The following is a 14,169-nucleotide window of genomic DNA, read 5'->3' as shown; positions in this document are numbered from 1 at the left end:
CGACAGGTAGGGAGGATCCCATCCCAAATCTAAAGTTCCTTTCCATTGTAGACAGGAAGACAGACTAGGTCTTATACTGGTTGAGGAACCCAAGCTAAACCTGATAGATTGTATAAATGTGTCAGTGACAATCTGCCCACATTTGTGGCTCATACACTATAGTAAAATTTACATAGACAGAGATTTCTAAACTTTTCCAGCCAATACCTCCTCCCGGGAAGCACAGAGATGTTTGCACCATCCTAAGGTAATCCCAATTCTTCGTGCTACTATTTCTACAGGGAAGACTTTCACTGTCTTCCCACCTCACCCTTTTCCTGAAATCTGTTTCCTTTTATGCATATTTAACTAGACACATACACTGTGAGCACTGAGTGCTTAGGCTGTTAATTCTTTCTCTTCCCATTCTTACTCAAGGCATTCACATCTGTTGTCCAGTCTTTTCTTTCATGACCTGGAGGAGGATGCAGAGAGTCTGGGTATGGAATTGCATGGTAGAGGGGTTCTATTTTATATTGATTATTTATTTTCCAGTGGACTTTGAGGATACTGGGTTATAGATTAAAATCAATATACTTTAGAAACATTAAAGTACATAATACTACAAAATATTTCTGTTTTTTTACTTTATTTCTGATAGTCATTGGCATCATATTCTGTTTTGCATTATTTCTGACCTTTGCTTTTATTTAATAAAAGTTGTAATTTATAGGAAGTACCAAGTATCCAATTCTTTTATTCTAAATATTAATAATATTTATTATTATTATAAAATAATAATCTTTTATTCTAAAATATTAATTAAAAACCACTTACTTGCACATTTGGTATAAAATCTTAGCTTTTATCTTAAACTCAGAATGAATTATATCTTTCAAATTATGATAATAACTAATTGAAAGAACAATTGAGGTCTATTGAAGTTGAATTATTAAGACATATTTTTCAAGATCATCTACATGAATTACATTATGATAATCAAATGTCCTGAATCTGCCATGCTTGATTTGTGTAGAAATCAAAAGGAGAGAAGTGCTATTTGATCCCTGTGGCCATTCACTTACCCAACATTAGTCAGTGACTATCTGCTCACATTCATAGCTCATACACTACAGTCAAATTTAAACAGAAACAGGTTTTAAACATATCCAGCCAATACATGCTCCCAGGAAGCACAAAGACCTTTGCATCATTCTAAGGCAATTTCAGTTCTTGGTGTCACTATTTCTACATGGAAGCCTTTTGCTGTCTTCTCATCTTTTTCCTGAAATCTGCTTCCTTTTATGCATATTTACTTAGACACATACACTGTAACCACTGAGTGTTTATATTGTTAATTCTTCTTCTTCTTCTTCTTCTTCTTCTTCTTCTTCTTCTTCTTCTTCTTCTTCTTCTTCTTCTTCTTCTTCTTCTTCTTCTTCCTTCTTCTTCTTCTTCTTCTTCTTCTTCTTCTTCTTCTTCTTCTTCTTCTTCTTCTTCTTCTTCTTCTTCTTCTTCTTCCTCCCATTCTCTCCCAGGGCATTCTCATCTGTTTTGGGGAAATAATATAGGCCCCGAGAATGACTCACCTAAGAATACTTCAGCTGTGTCATTTTGCAGCATGTTCTGAAAAACAGTGTGCTAAAGTTTTATGTTTAAATGTGGCACATCCACGATTGCCTCACTTTGAATTTTTGATGCAAGGCATTGCAGTGTGGGCCAGGCTAGCCTTGTACTTGCTGTGTAAATCAGGCTGGCCCAAGAGACAAGTCGATACTCTAGGGTTACAAGTGTACTCCTGCATGCCTGATTTATTTGAGCCACATTATTTACCCCTTGCCCTCACAAAACTGATTTGAACTTTCCAAAGCAATCAAAATAAAAAATGAAAATAAATAAGAATCCCCTCTATCATAATCCTGTATCCATTGGGAAGACAGGTGCAATTCTAATAGGTCTGCCTTTATATGTTACTTGGCTTTTCCCCCTTGAAGCTTTTAATATTCTTTCTTTATTCTGTATGAATATTATGTGGTATAGGGCTTTTCATTTTTGGTCTGATCTATTTGGTGTTCTGTAAGCTTCTTGTAGATTTACAGGGATGTCTTTCTTTAGGTTGGGAAAATTTTCTTCTATGATATTTTTGAATATATTTTCTCAGTTTTGGGGTTGGGATTCTTCTCCTTCTATTCCTATTATTCTTGTGTTTAGTCTCTACATAGTGTCCCAGATTTCTTGGATGTTTGGAAAAGCAAAATACCCAGGGGGAATTTAAAGGGTTGAGAAGGCAGGATAAATGGGTGGTGTCATCAGTATGGCTTTGCAGAATAAGTCAGCTCTCAAGCTGTTCCATATTTCTGAGTGAGGTAACCCTGACCCAGAAAGACAAACACATTGTGTACTCACTTATAAGTGAATATTGGCTACGCAGCATAGCATAACCATACTTCAATTCAGAGACCCAGAGAGACTGGGTAATAAGGAGAGCTCAAGGGAGGGATGTTGGATCTCTCTGGGAAGGGCAAATAGAAGAGATTTCATGTGTAGACTGGGGGCGAGTAGGGATGGGAGCAAGAAGGAATAGGCTGAAGGAAAACAGAGGGAAAGACTACTAAAATAAATGACTGGAAGGTGGGATATTTTGGGGTCACATAAAAACCTGATGCAAGGGAATTTCCCAGGAATCAACAAGAATGACTCAAGCTAAGACTCCTAACAATAGTAGATATGTAGCCTGAACAGGGCATCTCTTGTGACCACACAAGATTTCCAGTGGAGGTATTGGGACACTAATCCAGCCACATAATCTTTGACCTACAGTCTGTCCTGCCTATGGCGTGTGCCTCGGTAAGGGTGGCATGGAGATTGTAGGAGTGACCAACCAATGGCTGGTCCAGCCTGACACCCATGCCTTGAGATTTAGCCCACTGCCTGGAGCACCAGAACCCAAAGGCTTGATGGCCCAGAGACCTAGGATAGAATCAAACACAACTGGAGAAAAACATGTCAATGTAATGATGCCTTGCGATATTTTGCTATACAGATAGATTGGTGATTTCTCCAGTTGTCATCAGAGAGGCTTCATCCAGCAACTGGTGGAAACAGATGTAGACTCACCGCCAAACAGTAGGCAGAGCTCAGGAAATCCTGGTTAAAAAAAAAAAAAAAAAAGCAAGGAAGGATTGTAGGAGCCAGAGGGGTGAAGGGCATCACAAGAAAACTCACAAACTCAACTAACCTGGGCTCATAGGAGCTCACAGAGTCTTAACTACCTAGGGTAAACCTACCTAGGAACTGGTAGGCACTCTGCATATGTGGGACAGTTGTGGAGCTTGGTCTTCATGGGGGCCTCCTAACAATGAGATCAGGGCTGTCTCCAACCATTTTGCTGGCTTTGGGACCCTATTCCTCATACTGTGTTGCTTTGCTCAGCCTTAATACAAGGGGAGGTACTTAGTCTTATTGCAACTTGATTTGCCATGTTTTGTTGATATTCATGGGAATCTTGCCCTTTTCGAACAGAAATGGAGGGGTGGATGGGGGTGGGCAGAAAGGATGTAGGGGGAGTTAATGAGAGAAAAGGACAGAGAGGACACTGCATTTGGGATGTAAAATAAGCAAACAAACAAACAAATGAATGAATAAATATGATATATTCTTCCAAGAGATATCTAAGAAGAAAAGTTTGAAAGTGTTATGTTTTGTTTTAACAGAGAGAAATAGTACATTTCTCATCTGGTTTGGGAATTAAGAAGAGTAACTTTTTAAAAAAATTATTTCTGTAGTCTATTTGTCCATGGTGAAGTAATGTATTTTCAGGTTCAATGTGGGAAGCCTACCCATTTCTCTGTGGGAGGCCTGCTCCCACTTTTTCCCTAGGGTACTCTTGAGGAGGGAAGAGTGAGAAAAAATTAGACAGAAAGATAAGAAGAGAGAGAAACAGATAGAAACACAGGAGAGCCCCAGGAGGGCCTGGATCAACACCCACCAGCCCCTCTGTCTCTTCTAAAGGGCCTTTTATAGGAATGCCAAGGAGTGGAGCAAAAGACCTCCCCCCTAGCACAGCCAAGTGCAGACCCTTCCAATTACCTTGTAACCACACACATGGTCAAGCAATCCTCAAATGTGACCCTGCTGGGTAAAGCAATCTCAGATCTCACTAGGAAGCCTCTGTGGGCCTCCACAACTCAATGGGTTAGGACACTATTGAAAAACTATTAGAAATTTTCCCTAAATTCACACAGGATTTACTATGTATAATTTTTATTAGAATGATTAAGATCCTTGTTTATAAATACCAGGGAGATAGTAAGAATTTTGACAATGCACATAATGGTAAAATTGTGGATTGCCTCAAGTGGAAATTTAATGAGAATAATATTCCCTTAAAATTGCTGAATACCGAATTGTGGTGATCAAATCATGGAACAAAAGAGAACAAACAACAGAATGAAGTGATGGAGGGATTGGTTAAATATTCCCCTCTGTAGATGACAAACGTACATGAAGGCAGATCACGTGTCTATGTTTACTTCTATGGTAAGTGGTACCTGGGGATGTGAAACAGTCTGGGTCAAAAACTCAAGATCTTTAAAATGTACACATGTTCTAAACCTTACCACTTTGGGATAGGTTCTATATGATCAGTGAAACCAATATCCAAATTACAAAACAATTCTTTTCATTATACAATTTTAATATATTGAAAGTTATTATCTATTTATGGTATATTAAGTGCTTGTGAGCTGTCATAAGATTATAAATCTAATTGACATGTTTTCTCTGAGAAAATATTATGTAGTTTTATATTTATGGGTCTAACACTGATCTACTTAGACTTTAAAGTCTTCCATAGTACTCTCACCATTCTTAGCCTTTAGCTTGAAGAACATAACTATAAATATTACAATCTCTTTTTGAATATGCACTAAATATTAATAGAGCAAGTAATTGGAAATTTATCAAAGATTATTCCATCATTTTAGAACACTTTATAATGCTTGGTAAGGATTGGAAACCTTGGCCTGTCTGACTCTCCTGAATGTTTCTGTCATTAGTGACCAAGAGTTTGGCCTCAGAGACATCATACAGACTATCACTTTACTTTCCTGAGTATACTTTTTCTTAAAATCTACATTGCAATCACCATTTACCATAACCAGTCAATACTTGGGCTTTGTAAAAAAGCAAAACAAAACAAAAAAGCATTAGCTTGTTGAAGTATAATTCAAAATAATTCCCAATTTAATCTTATTTGAAAAACACTCTTGTTAATTGTAATTAATGTTTGACAGTTTGAAAGACAGCTGTTAGATTAACATAATGGTATTACACAGGAAGTGCTGCACATTAAACACTTCAGTGGAGCTCAATTCTGCACATTTTGCAAGTTAAAGGAGAAAAACACTTGATAAAACATAGGTGTAAAACTTACTCCAGACTGTCTATGATAAAAACAGTAGAAAGTAAAGTACATTTTACTATTAATGAAGTAGATGTTTTTCCATTAAAGAGAAATACACTCTCATGTTTTAGTCTGTTCCTTCTAGAACAGTTTTTTTTTTTTTTTTTTTTTTTTTTTTTTTACTTTCAGATCCACTTTTATTTTTTTCCTCCTCACATACAGAACTTCTCACACATTTCTTGCAGCTAAAGTCACTTGATGTTGGCAAGGTACCATTTTATCCCTAAAACTTGGTTGGCATCAAAATATGAGTTACCAGTGTTAAATCCATAAAATATTTACAGAGCACAGCACATTAAGCTTTAGACGTTTGGCAATTACACACAGAAGACGAGACCCCCACTCTGCATGTTTGGAATTGGGGGCTCACTGGTCCCTATCTGGCGACCGTACACTGGTTCAAAGGGCAGCAGAGGCAGCAGGCAGTTACTTCAGAGGACACTGAACACTATGATCTGGAAGCACGTTATGATGTCATCCCAGTGTGTGTACCACACCACCTCCTCCAAGGTGGCCTCATATTCCTAGAATGGCAGGTCCAGCTGATACAAAACGGAGACAGCACAACATTTATTCTGTGGAGAGGCCCTACTCCTACGGGCGCACTGTGACTTTGAACACAACTCGTCCCAAAAACTTGTCACGTTCATCCTTGTTTTTGAGGTTTTGTGATCCATCAATTTTGCACTCCACGGTTGCTTCTTTCTTGGTGGCACTAGAATCAAAGAGGACCTGGACGGCGACCAGGGGCTGTCGGTACCCGACGTGCCGTTTTTTCCCATAATATGGAAAATATTTTAAGTCTATAATTCCAAGGTCAGGATAAGTTGATATATTTGCTATGGTTTCATCCTTTGTCTCACATGCTATCCGTGGTGATCCCTCTGGCATCAGTTCGATTATTCTGTTCATTTTCACAAGAATACAAGGTTGTCCTTTGGAATAGCCAAAATCAGCATCATTCACACCACTACAATCTTGAAGCAAGGAAACTGGAAACTGACATGCTTGATAATCTGGACCAGTCTGTTTAAAAAGTATTCCATCAGTACAGTTTGTGAGATTCTTCTGTTCTTCTACAGAGTATGGCTTTAGGAACCTCTTCAGTTCTTTGGTGAACTTTTCAAAAGGAGGTTGCTCAGACATGCTGTACGTATATTCCAAGGCAGTCAGTGGTTTTGGAAAAACCATAAGTCCTGGACTACGAATCTGGTCTCGGTATTTCGGAATCTCATCATTCAGAGTCTGGAGCATGGCCCACATTGTGAATGTGAAGAGTGCAGCCAAGAACCCATAAAAAACTAGGTAGAAGAGCAAGATCAGACCCCAGCTCTTGGCGGTGCGCCCCAGGAACTCTCCGCTGGTCGGGTTGTAGAGGAACAGCTTCCACTCGGCCAGGCTCTGATGGAAGGACTTCTTCTCAGTCTTCGTCATGGTGGGCGTGCGGAAGGCGAGGCGGACGCAGGCAGCGGGGCTGGAGGCGACTAGGGGCTCGGCGGCGCGTCCTGGCAACGGCGGCGCAGCCCAGCGACTGCGGCAGAGGACGGCAGGGCCGCAGACAACTCTCCGTTACTAGACCACTCGAGCCGATTGCGCCGCGCCGGGCCGCGGGCGGGCCCTGGGGCCTAGAACAGTTTTATACTTCTACTTTGTGCTGACTATTTTTGTCAACTTGACACCAGCTAGAGTCATCAGAGAGGAGGGAGCCTCAACTGAGAAAATGCCTCCATAGCATCAAGCAGTAGACAAGACTGTAGAACACTTTATTAATTAGTGACTGGTGGAGGAGGGCCCATCTCACTGTCATAAGGCTACTCCTGGGCTAATGGTCTTGGGTTCTACAAGTTAGCAACCAAGCAAGCCACAGGGAGCAATGAACAGCATTCCTCCATGGCCTCTGTGTCAGCTCCTGCTTCCAAGCTTCTGCCTGGCTTTAGTTGTTCCCTCACTGCTTGTGGTGTTGAATTATTATAAGGAACTGTGAGTGAAATAAACCCTTTTATCCCCAAGTTGCTGTTGGTTTTGATGTTTTATCACTATAATAGTACCCTAAAACAAGTTGGTACCAGGGTATTGCAGTGACAGAGCTGATCATGTTTTGGGGAGGGTTGTGGAAAGAGCTTGGAACTTGGGGCTAGAAAAGCTCTTGAGTGCTGGGAGCTCAATGTATTGGCAAAATTGGGGGTAACTGTGATGCATCAAGTATGCAGAACAAATTTTATAAATAAAGACAAATCTATCTAAATAAACTGTCTATTCATTTATAGATTTTTGTTCATAAAACATTGTTTTTCATTTAACTCTGTCACTTGCCTTCAAAAACAAAGAAAGGAATATGGGAGCAATTGATTTTGTGAATGATTTATTTCATTATGCATTGCTTCTTTCTGTAACAAGATTTCAAATCTAATGTAAAGGCTCTAATTTAGTATACCAGGCAAGTTATTATAGTAGGATCATATTTTTTAACTAAGACAATGCAAATACATAAAGACAGATACAATATGTGCTAGAAATGGGCTGATGATTTTATTTAAGCAACATGCTCAGGAACCTTACAAGGGAATTTTTCTGTGAAGTGAGGCTTCTAGGCTTCAAAGTTTAATAAATAATAATGGTAGTTTTTCCTCAGTTACTTATGTGAGTCCAATCTAATGATCAAAACAAGGGAGAATCTCAATTAATATCTACTAAGTCTAGACAGTGACAAATAAAATAAATATATTTTATAAATAAATGAATAAACCAGGCAAACAAGAAATCAAACAAACCTGAAAGCCCAAAACCAAACCAAATTAAAAAAAAAAAAAACTCAACCATGAAAGTCAAAACAATGAAAATCCTTTGAAAATACAGATCAGTGTTAAAGGAATAGCCCAAACATGACGCTCCTCCCCTTGTTTCTGTCCATTCTGTAATCTTCCTTTGCCCATAATTTATGTTTTATCTAAGTCACACAACTTGTGTGAGCATTTACACATATAAAGCTGACAAGCAATCTGATAGGTGAACATCAATCAAACTCTTAAAGTGGCATCCAGGTAGCTAGTACTATACACCAGGGGTATTCTAGGTGATGTTTTGAATATGCTTTGATTTGTTGAATTCTTACTGTAATTCAATAAGTGCTTTAACCCCATCGTGCGATAGTCTCCTTCTTATCAACAACTCTGAAGCTCTTCTCAAAAGCCGACCAAACCAGATAACTATGAAATCCTCTTCAGCTCACTTGGGATCCTTCTTTGAAAAACATTCAATTTAGCTCCACCAAAATTGAAACCAAATCCCCTCTCTTATAGAAAATAACTCCTACTCTCCTAGCTGAAGGAACCCATTTACTTTTTACTTATTTAAATTTGACATGAAAGACACTCAACCAATCAATATAATTTTCTTGTTACAAATTTACCTCATTGTACAGTTTAGTGGTAGATAGGGTGCTTGTCTAACAAATTAAATACCCTGATTGGTACCATACACATAAAACAGAACCCCACCAATAGTAATTACATATTAGTTTTTCATTGTAGCATGTGGCAATGTTATCAGGGACGAATTAGGTATCTTTTGGTTTTGGCTGGATTACTTATGCATCATGGTTCTGGAGTTGGTAGCTAGTAGCAGCAGAGTCAAGGGAGAAAGCTGAACATGTGCTCTTGTTATTCATCAGGCTATCCCAATGCACACTGACATATCAAGTTTGCAAATATGAGCTTATTTCTTGACTGAAAACTCTCATCGTGTAATGCCTGATGACTTTTCCTTATGTCAATATTGTGATCAGTGGACCTGGAAGCTATGCAGTCATTGGTACCAATACAAAGCATTTGCATGCCACATCTGTGTCACATCTCCCTCCTGACTACACAACTAAGCTATTTATCTGGTATTTTCAGGTAGCTGGGAAACATCTCCCTGTGATATCCCAATCTTAGGACAAATGAAATAGTCCTAAGATCCAAAAAGGATCTTTGCCTACTCTTGATTTTTTTGATGAGGAGAATGGGATGTGGTGGTGACATCAAGAGGAGACAGCAGAGTGGCCACTGCCTTAGCATCAGTGGTGTCACCAGTTGTGGCAAGAAAGTGACTAAAGTGTTCTAGAGAGTGTATGGCCACAGAGATGGTGGACGCCAGGGGTGGCAGATTTCATAAATGATGATGATGAAAATATGCAGAAGGCTGTGAGGAGCTGAAAACAAGTCCATTCAATCTCCAGAGTCCACTCAGTACTTAGTTATTTGTCAGTCCTCAGGGAACTTCTGATTGCTTGCTGCCCAACACCATGTGGTAGGAAAGCTGAAAGCTAGGTCCTCTGGCAGGAGCTCAGAAAGTTGGGTTATTAGATGGGCAGCTTGACCTCTTCCAGGAAGAAGGCTTAGTTGGGGTTGTTTCCTGCTTGCCTTAGCATGAGCCAACAGAAAGGGCTAAAGGCATGCTAGTGTAAATGTTTTAACCCACCTTGTTCTCAATGCTTTATGGGAAGCCAAAAAAGCATCTAGAGACACCTGAACTGGGACAGTCCCTTGAGCGGCAGTCATAATGGTGGGGGTGCTGTATGTGTAGTCTAAACTCTGTGCCCCTTGTGCAGAAACTGGAGGTTGGAGAATGCGTCCAAGTTTTCTGCTGCTGCAATGCAGAAGGAGTCTATGGCAAAAATATGCCTCAACTTTCCCTGTTTTAAGCATTCTTCTAGTCTTTTGATGGGACAGACTCACAGCAGCTTCTGGATATGCTTATTGAGTGCATCTGTGGGTGAAGGAAGACATGAAGCTGCTGTTCTGGTGTCTTGCTGACCTCACCCACAGTAATTTTTCAAACAGCAGTAATGTTTCCTTGCTCAAATGACAGTAGCATTAGATCACCACTGTTCCTGCACCATTTCTCACACTGAATTTCTTTCAGTTAATTTTGTGTTATTTGTATTTATTTTTTTACTTCAAATGTATTAATGTCTTATCTAACTCTAGTAACCAGCACTTTTAATTTGAAACTGAGATGTGTTTAAATTGAGACATTAAACAGAAACTATTTTCATAATTGTGGCAAAGCAGATGCACTAAAATTCTGAGTAAAAATTCAGAAGACTTCCTTTCAGAGGGAAATTGACTTACGTGTGTACATAAGTTTGAGGAAAGCTGAACTCTTTCAAACAATTTTATCTTTAATGTGCAGCATGGGCACAGGACCTGAACATGTTCCTTAACATGATGATTCTCAAAGAAAGATATTTTTAATGGAGTGACATAAATATTATCTTTTAAGGGTACTTAGGAAGCTTGGCATCTGTGACTCTGAAAGGAAGACAAGAAAAAACAAGAAAAAAAGCTCCAGGAAATATAATGTAGGAAAAGAAAAGAAAGTGGATAATTATCTTCCATGATCCTCTTAGATTTTCTACAAAATGGGATTACCCTGGATTAATGGATAATTTAAAAAATTGTATATAAGGCACTATGATGAAAAAGCTAAAATATGTCCTTTTCACTTCTATATGTATGTTAAGAAAATAAACTATGCCTTTAATGGCTGCCTCTGAATTATCTATATCACACAATGCTCTTAATATTGAAAGTCTGGTAGATGGCAATCATTGTGATAAATACTCTTTTTCATTATTTGTTGGTTTTTGTTTGCTTGCTTGTTTGTTTTATATCCTGACCAGTTTTCCCTCCCTTCTCTGCTATCATTCCCTGCCCCCACTTTCTCTCCCTCCTCTGTTTCTGTTCAGAAAGGGGCAGGCCTCCCATGGGTATCAACAAAGCATAGCCTATCTAGTTGTGGTAAGACTGAGCACCTCCCCTTGTATTTAGGCTTGGAAAGGCAATCCAGTATGAGGGAGTGAATCAACCTTTTTTTGTATTTTTAAAAATCCTTGAAAAGGCTGGAATGACACTGATTTTATAAAGTACTGAGGTTCTGGGGGCTTATGGTGTTGCAAAGGTCACAAAGAGACATAATGGAGTAGTTAAAGCTATCTTTAGGTTTGACCTTTGAACCAGTGTTGCTCATCACTGGACAGTTATAAATATTGGCCACATTTTGAATGGAGTGGCCAAGAAAATTAATAGGACCTTGTCCTATTTATCCTAAACCAAAATTGCCAAAATGTATTTACCTTCCTACACAACTTTTCTTAGAGACATAATTGTAGTATTTTAGACAGTAGGAGAGTCAGTCACCCTTGATACGTCTGAAAGTTCCCTGGCTAGGTAAATAATTCAATTTTAATATATCAGAATCACTCTAGGATTATGCTAGACCTATGAATTCAGACCACTGCAGATTAGGACCACCAATAGCTCTTAAGGGGACAGTCTTCCCTCTATGCAGCACTACATGCTTTGGACCTGCTCTATGGTTATTTTAGACCAAATCACTTGAGAATAGAAGCCTTCATAATGAAGTTGTCTAAGACTAACCTTCTTTATTTAGACATGGAAAATGGAAGAAATGAAAGGAAGAGAAGATGAGAACATCATTGTGGAACAGGTGATAGACACACAAGGATCTCATTGGGATGTGTTTCTTTAAAGTAAATATGACACCAGTGTGATTAAAAACAAAAACATCTCCCTTCAGGACCCAGCCAGAAGATCTGAACACTGGTAGTAGGTGAGATCATGTTTTTCCTTTACAGACTGAGCAACATCAGTGGAAAGAAGAGAAGCAGAGACAGAAAGTAGGTAATTAATGAAATAAATATCCTATCCGAATGCTGCTCATTCAGAAATGACAAGTTAAGATGGCAGAATAATTATTAAATTCCAATGTCTTCAAGTCTTTGACCATTCAAGCACAGGATTTAGGTTTGACAAATTCAGGACATGCAGAAAAATCTCTTAAAACATCATTGTCCCCTGAGAGTTGTCATTGGGGGCTACAGAGAATTGCCATTGCTAATCAAGGAATTAAGCCCAAACCATTTGTGTACCCCAGGAGCGAACACTGGACAGCACAGAGAGACCCATGGTGTGATGGCGACTGCCAGACAACCCCAGTTTTTCAAACAGGTGACTCCAGGAATTACACTGTGAAGCTCCAGCATAATATAACTCTCTCACACCCATTTTCTTTTGCTCTTTCTCCTTTTGTTACACTTCAAGAAGAGCAAGCATCATTGTATAATAGCGTTCATATTTTTACGATGTAGTATTTTAGAGAAAAGATTGCACACATTTTTCAGCCTGCATGTCAGATCTTGTGGGGCTGTCAAGTCTCCTACTGGGTGGAAATGTGAGTGGTGAATAGACTCAGTGGGAAACAACGTCCTGGAATAGAGATCTGGATGTAAAATGGCAGTGAGAATGCTACACACCACATACTCACCTTTCCTGGCTGGTATCTTTTTATTTCACAAGCCTCTCTTACCAATGAATAGAACACTTAAGCGACTTGTAAACTTTCATGTACTGTACAAAAGGAAGAAAAACCATACTCTGCTATTATGATTTCTATGATAATATTCCTGTATGTGGGAAGTGGTAATCCGTGATATCCCTGTACTAAGTCTTCCATACTAGAGATCTGTATCTGTTTCTGGTAGGAGGAAGTGATGAAACATTACTTCCCAATGTCAGTTACTTTAAGGATCTTTTCTGATAGAACATAATTTATACTTTTATCCTGGCTCTTCATAAGTCACAATTCATCTTGGAGTTCTCTGGCTATTCCAAGGTGAGTTAAAAAAAAAAAAAAAACTGTATCTTGCTGGGCGGTGGTGGTGCACGCCTTTAATCCCAGCACTCGGGAGGCAGAGCCAGGCGGATTTCTGTGAGTTCGAGGCTAGCCTGGGCTACCAAGTGAGCTCCAGGAAAGGCGCAAAGCTGCGCAGAGAAACCCCGTCTTGAAAAACCAAAAAAAAAAAACAAAAACAAAAAAAACCTGTATCTTATTGACATTGGGTATCACTTTTATATGTGATATGTTTTACATGTGTGTATGTGTGTGCACATGTGTGTGTGAGGATGCACACAGGTAAATGTGTGTCTGAGCTAGTGGAGGCTGGAGGATGATGACATTGGGTATCATTTATCAAGAACTCTGTGCATCTTCTTTACAGGGTCTTTTATTGGTCTGAAGCTAACCAATTAGGTTGGATTCACTGGTAACTGAGTCCCAGGTATCCTCCTGTCTTTGCCTTCCAAGCCCTGGGTATTTTTAGTGTGCACTACCATGTGCAGTATTTTTACATAGGTTCTGGGAATAAACTCAGACCCTCATGCTTGGAAGGCAAGTGATCATGTGAGCCATTCCATTTAGCGTATAAACACAAAAGAAGAAACTGTAAGCAAACTCAAATTTAAAGAATAAAACAAAGACAGAAGAAAGGAAAGTGGATGAAAAACAAAGAGAAAGGACTAGGATTCCATGAAGAAGGTGGGGAAAGAAATGGACAACTCCCTTCACTTTCTGTGCTTGTGTGAGCCCCATGCTTTGTGTTCATTTCATCCTAACCCACAGGAAACCTAGGGTAAGAGGTTCAGAAGTGGATCAAAAACAATGTGATGAATGTAATGCACACACTAATTTCATGTGCTTTGTGGTGTGCTTATTCCTTTACACCTGTCCTTCGCAGTTTGGCCATGATTTATCATGTTTCCAGCACCTGTTAACTAGTGTTTTCTATTGGAATTATTATTTCTCCTTTTCACACAGTAGTCTTCAGAATGCTGTTGTAATATGTAATCATTTTGATTGGAGAGGTGTGCTGTACTTTTTTTAAG

The 14,169-nt window shown here is 39.1% G+C and overlaps 1 pseudogene across 1 annotated transcript; it reads right to left on the bottom strand.

The window, feature by feature from the left end:
* Positions 1 to 5,989: 5,989 nt before the first annotated feature.
* On the bottom strand, positions 5,990 to 7,027 carry LOC102906708 (sodium/potassium-transporting ATPase subunit beta-3 pseudogene; annotated as a pseudogene). The gene has a single exon (XR_013051130.1). The product of XR_013051130.1 is annotated as a sodium/potassium-transporting ATPase subunit beta-3 pseudogene (transcript).
* Positions 7,028 to 14,169: the final 7,142 nt, after the last annotated feature.

Source organism: Peromyscus maniculatus, chromosome 5 (genome assembly GCF_049852395.1).
Source record: "Peromyscus maniculatus bairdii isolate BWxNUB_F1_BW_parent chromosome 5, HU_Pman_BW_mat_3.1, whole genome shotgun sequence".
Taxonomy (NCBI): Eukaryota; Metazoa; Chordata; class Mammalia; order Rodentia; family Cricetidae; genus Peromyscus; species Peromyscus maniculatus.
The sequence above is the reverse complement of the archived record's forward strand: the minus strand, read 5'-3'. Positions and strand labels throughout refer to the sequence as shown.